The sequence below is a fragment of the Pinus tabuliformis genome, chromosome 4_1 (genome assembly GCF_031772625.1).
Source record: "Pinus tabuliformis cultivar Carrire ecotype Pingquan chromosome 4_1, CPIR1, whole genome shotgun sequence".
Taxonomy (NCBI): domain Eukaryota; kingdom Viridiplantae; phylum Streptophyta; class Pinopsida; order Pinales; family Pinaceae; genus Pinus; species Pinus tabuliformis.
In genome coordinates this window covers 320,851,801-320,858,530 of record NC_142303.1, presented here as the reverse complement: position 1 = coordinate 320,858,530, position 6,730 = coordinate 320,851,801, and positions in this window count along the sequence as shown.

Sequence of the window (6,730 nt, the reverse complement as noted above, 5' to 3'; positions counted from 1 at the left end):
TCTTAATGTTGATTTATGCTTGCACGTCTTCCAAGTTCTTAGCAAACCTATTTTGCATGAATATATCTTTTATACTGCCCCGTGTGACCTCCATGGACTTATCAATGAAGCACTTTGTATGTACATAAATGAGAATGGTCGACTTTTTTACTTCAATTGCTTCCTCAGTGCTTTCCTCTGAAGTTTCTTTGGAGGCCACTTTATGTGTAGAGGAAGGCATGGCTCCAAAAAATGACGAGAGGGTGAAAATACTTGTAGCTTGAACACCTGTTTGTGGAAGAACACTCATAATGACAAGAATAGCTTAATGCAACCTAACTATTTAGCAATATCTTCATAAATCATGAACAAGGAGCCATCAAATGTAATTGAACATGATAATATATCAACGACTGTGCATAATCGCTTGTGCGCACAAGAAAATAGGCATGCCAACTAGGAGGGCGTGGTTTCAAAGCATGAAGGAGAGTCAAGGGTCATTTGGGGCTTTACAGTGCGCCCATGCAGTCAAGCAAGAGAAGAAAGCCATCAAGGGAACATTAGTGCACTCCAAAGGGACAAAGGAGTGGGTTGTCAAGCGTTCAGGCCTTCTCAATGCACTCATGCACTCAAGGAGACAGAGAGGGTGCACTAGCACAATCCGAAGGGATGAAGGAACATGTCTTCAGGCCTTCGGGCCTTTAGGTTGGGCTCAAAGGGAAGGAGGGTGCACTGGTGCATGGTGAAGGAACGAAGGGAAATCATTCAAGTCTTCAAGGTATGCTCATTGTTGTGGGGAAAAATGCCTATGCAAGACGATCCTATCCACCTAAGGCGTGATAGTGCCTTAGCAACAAACAAATGCAGCTACTTCAGTTTCTTTCCTTTATGAAAATGAAAGAGAGGAGATTGGTAGACTTACCGTTATCTTTCAGTTGTCCCTCGATCTAGATCCTCTCCGCTTTGTGTGTCCACAGCTACTTGCCTCTTCGCTTTTGCACCCACAAGATCACAAGAGAACAGCTACCTGTGACAAGAGAGCAGCTACATGCAACAAGATAAGGACACAGTACAAAGGCAAATATACATATTCATAAATGATTCAGGATTAGAAGTAAATCAAATACACTAATGCAAATCATACAATAAACACCAGCATATAGGAAAGAACCAAGAAGCTTTATTGATTGATAAACAGGGTTCAGGAAGAGATACAACCCATAGGGTTCCAACCCAGCATCTCCTTCCCAGCAGCAAGGAATTCCTTCTTCAGCCCCTTTCAAAAGCATAAACACCCAATGATCCAACCACAATCCAACAACAATTCTTTACAATACAATCCAACCTCCCTAGACCTCATGAGAGAGCTCTATATATAGGAGTTTTGGAGAAAGGATGAGTCAGCTTGAGGCTTGCATGAAGCTGACTAGTGTCCTCTCCCACTTCAGTTCTTGAGTCCACTTACTCATCACCAGTCGAATTCCCTGATCCAAGTGTCATTTTGGAAGCTTCCTGGGCATTGACACCTTGAGGAATGAGTCTGCCACTTGTCCAAGTACGCTCAGCGCAGGTGGCCTTCTTTGCAGTTGACATTCAGCGCAGGTACAGAGTGGAGCACTTGACATTCAGCGCAGATGCTCAGTGGAGCAGTTGACATGATCCAGAAATTGCTTGTTTTTGAGTGTTTTCAGGTGGAGAACTTTTATAAGCTGCTGTGGTTTGCTAGCCTTGTTCCTCTAGGGGTAGGAACAACATGTTTAGGGACTTTGGATCCCTTAATTATTGACATTTCATGCTCAGTGATGCAAGGCACAAAAATGTCTATAACACTCATGCGCTCAAGGGATGGCGTTGTTCTTCATGATGAGGGAGTGCACTCAAGAGATAAACTTGACTGTTTTGGGTGCAATTTTCAAGGTTGATCGGGCTTCAAGTTCCAGAAGTACACTCTACCTAAAAAAAACTCAAAAACAACTTTGACAGCAAGATTTCATGAAAGGAATGAAAAGGAGAAGGAATTACAAGCTTATATAGATCCAGTTGCAATCATGGTGGAAAGTGAAAGGTTAAGGAATGTGCAGAGTTTTAGCATGTGATAGTAAATTAACACTTGCAAAATCAAGATTTAATAGAAATGCCAGTAAATAAATTGAAAAACTAAGAAACTCCATCAAGAAAAGCAATCTCGATAGTGAAATCGTGAAAGGAAATGAATAGATTCGACATGCAAAACTTACTTGTAATGCAGGTTGATGAATATTTTCTTAATCCATAACTATCTTCCCAACCTAGATGAGAATGATTATGCAAATGAATGATTAACTGGGTTCATTTAAAAGAGTTTACATGGAAAAACAATTCATGCATGATCACTACTTTTTGACAACTTAAAGGGTTAGTTAAGTGAACTTATGTGGGATCTTATTTTGTTGGAGTACACCCATATGCAAAAAAGCGGCACATGCATGCATCCAAGAAGAGGGCATGTCTTCAGCATGAAGGAGTGCGATCAAGGAGGGCGCACGTCTTCAACCCGATGGAGTGTGCTCAACACAAGCGCATGTCTTCATCAACTTGGTTTGTGCTTTTGCCTTAGAGGGCGCTTTCTTGCTTTTGTTTTCTTTTTCTATGCTTTTGAGTGATTTTCATGTGTTTGAATGGAAAAAAGACTAGTTTCTAAGTTGAGATAACTCATGAGTTCACCTAACCATGGAATAGATAACTCAATCATTTCTATGGGTTAGGTGATGACAGTTAGGAAGCATTGACTTAGGAGGATGTGAAACTAGGAGAAAACACACAAATAATAAATCAAACAACATGCTTACACTAGGGGGCTTGCAATTACGGTTCATGTAGGCTCCAAAATTGATTTAGGAAAAAAAATTGGAGAGTCATTGTCACAGAAAAAACACTAGGTTATTGATGTAATACTCAATTACTAATATTGTACAATTCCTATCATAGTGAAACATTCTCTGATATACTCCAAACATACCCCGCCTATGAGAAGGAGATGCACTCTATCATGCAAGCATGATGATAGTTCAATAATTATATTCTAGGGAAAATATGGTCATCCAAATTAATTATAGGATTCTTCATTTCATGCAAACACAAGGAATGTCACAGAAATATTTCCATCAGAACTAGTCCACATAAGTACAACAATTCCACCTGAACATCAAATTCAAAAAGGGTAGTACCAATCATGTTGCATACTTCCCCAATTAATACCTCAATGTGGTGATAACCATTATTCTCAACTTTTGTGGGAACGAGACCTCTATGTGGCCAAAATTATACAATAGTGACTTTCACCTCACTAGCACATACCAAAAATTGATCACATACAAAAAAGTTCAAGACTTCCACCCCCAAGATGCACTCTTATGCAGCTTGGTCCATCTTTGTGTTCCTTCAAGAAATCATGCCAAGATGACCTCAGAGGAACATTATAAACAAGTGGCAAGGCATTTTGGTGTGGATAATATTGTAACAATACTTCAAATGTATTTCTATTAGCCAAATATTCGATAAGATGTACATTGGTACATCATATTGTGCACTACTTATTCCATTACTAAACCAACATGAATAAGAATGGGGCGCACACTCCTCTACCTATATTAGAAAAGTCCTACGAGTTTGTCTCCATGGATTAAATGTTATGTTTTCCCTCCACCATGCATTCAAATTATTAGGTGTTAATGGTTTTTGATTAGTTCTCTCAGATGGTCAATTTGGAACCACACAAGAAGAGTATCACAACTGAAGCCACTATTAAAATATTCTTTGAGTGTGTTTCAATGCATTTTAGGCTACCTCTATTTGAGATAGGGACAACAAGTTCCTTAATACCTTTTGGTCTAGCCTATGGTCTTTGATAGATACCAAGTTGAGAAAATGAACAACCTTTCATCACCAAATAGACAAACAAGCATGTTGGGTTCAAGAATTGACCTCTCCTTATCACATTTTTCCTTATCTTTTTGTATATATTTTCCTCAATAGTCACATCCATTTTACCTATTATCCCAACTTTTGATTTAGGTATGAAAAATATCAATGTCACTCTAATCCATTAAATTCTTCTTACATTTGAAATGGGAATAATTGTTTTGGGTGTTTTAGTGACATCATGTTGGGCAAAATGTTTACGGGATGACCAATATAACCAAGGAAGTTATTACTCCACTATTTTTGGGATGATATTACTCCAGGACTTCATGATGATCTTACTCCAAGACTTCACATTGTTATTAATCCAATACTCCACTTTGTTGTTATTATGAAGTACTCAGATATCATTATTCTACTATGTTGCAACTGCCAAAGTCTCAATGTTATGTTATGTTTTTTTATGTGTATTTTAACTCAATATAGTCAACACAATTTATTGTGACAACAAGGATTTGTCTCTTCCTAAATGATGTGGCCAATTTGGCCATTGTGGTTATGATCTCCAACTTTTTAGTAATCCGTTAATCGAGTAATTCCATTGGGGAACAACCTTATTTGTATAAAATATATTGTAGTCAGTTATTAAGAACCTTTAGTCGACTTTATTTGAATATCTTGAGAATCGAATATTCTCAATGTTGTCCATGTTTTGATTTATTACCAAGATTTGATGTAAGGGAAAAATCTATAAAAGGGGATCTCTCTGCATCAATAAAGGGGTTGGCATTTTTTTCTCAGATTGTGCATCTGTATCTTTTCTTTATAAGTAATGAAACACTCGCTCAACAACTTTTTCTCTCATTCTATGACTTATTTCATTAGCCTGTAGGCTGTGATATTTTCTCCAACTCCCTACTAAGGAGAAAGGACCCTCCTCTTTAGTTGGGATTGTTGTGACTGTACATGTAGCGTACCTATTTCATTTAATTTTCTTGTGGGTTATGAACTATATTTCTATAATTTAAGTTGATTTTCATTAGAGATTTCTTGTATGATTAGTGCATTGTTGTTACTGATACTCATGAGAATTTGTGAGAATTATTGAATGTAGGATAAAGTTACTCAACCATATCTATCATAAATCTTTACCAATTCATATTTTTATTGTTGTTACAGATTGCTACGATTTTCCACTATTACACAATGATGATTGAGTTGTTTTTACATACTAATGACTATCGCGCATTGTTATTCATAGGTCACTTTTATTAATTATTGTTGTAGGTTATTTTATGCAATGTTGTTACAGATAGTTGTTTACAGTTTAATATTGTTATCCTTTATGGTTCCCAACCCGATATTATTAACGAAATTTCAGTAGTAACATTTCATTTTCCAAGTGTTTATGTTGTTTGAAAAATTTCTAGTTTGGTGATGCAGAGATTGGAGATTTCGATTAATTGTCGTGTCAAGTGATTTCATTTATGCAAGTGATGATCTGGTTGTGCCAAGTGTTATTTCTTTTTTGCAATAGTGGTTGAGTTGTTTTTCCTTGTTGCAGATCTGGTTGTGCCAAGTGTTATTTCTTTTTTGCAATAGTGGTTGAGTTGTTTTTCTTTTTATGAAAGTGTGGTTTTCCATGGTGAGGTTTTTAATTCCATAATTGAGTGAAGATTGATTTCAATTCCCACAAGTGTGGAATAATTTACAATAATAATTGAGCTTTCATTGAGGGCTATGTTCTTGTTGAGGAAGCATAATCAAAGAAAGTACATTAGAAGTAGTCATTGTCATTTGATGATTGTTTCCTGCACATACTGTGCCTGATATCCTTGAAATAAAAAGACTTACCTATATGTTCAAAATAGTTATAATTGATCCCTTTGCATCTCAATTCGCCACATTTCCTTATAGGTGTGCTTAGGGTTCCAACCACTAGCCCTAATTGATATAACTATGCCCATTGCATCTTCATTTGAAAAGTCCTCCCATGCTCAAGTTGAAATAGATAGAGTAACCAAATTTGTTGAATGCATGCAATACATCTAAAAATAGGCTCATCATATCATGCAAAAAGTTAATTCCAAGTACAAGAAGTGACAGGACCAACATAAGTTTCCATAGAAGTTTGAGTTTGGTGAAAAGATGTGGTTGAAATTACATAAAGAGCACCTCTTAGGCCCCCATAGGAAGCTCATACCACTCTAATATGGGATTACACAATAACAAAGGTTGTGGGTGAAAAATATTTTGAATTAAGCATTCCCCTTTTCTTTAGCTTGCACAATATTTAGTGTCAAGCTACTTTAATCATATGTTCTGCCTATGTTGGACCACATTAGAGGCAATCGAGTAATTCACACCCACAAAACCAAATCTTGATTGCATTGAATAAGCACAATGGTTCAAATCATGGACACCAAGACAAAATATACCCACTAGCAGCACATACAACTCTATTAGGTTGTCAAAATAGGCAAACTCCTTCAATAAGGAAAGTTGCCCACTAGAATCTAAATTTAACATAATTTTTTCCATATGATGAGGGAACTTGATGCAATGGAGACCATGCTTCCTAGGGAGGGAGGACTAATCTAGGTGTATATTGGTGGCCACCCACCTCTTTTATTAACTTAATGTTTTGATATCTCCTTGGCATTTTTTCTCTGGATTTTTACGTCCGAAACATCAATGGGTGTTTTGAGGCTCTAGATGATGTTTTTTGGCAATTCAGGGGACCACAAGTTGTAATGGCATGCTTTTCTCTCAGTGGAAAGTTGTAGTCCTGGGGTAGTTCTTTCTAATGAGCTATTATGTGTTGCAAACAAGTATTTTATGCAAAAAGTGT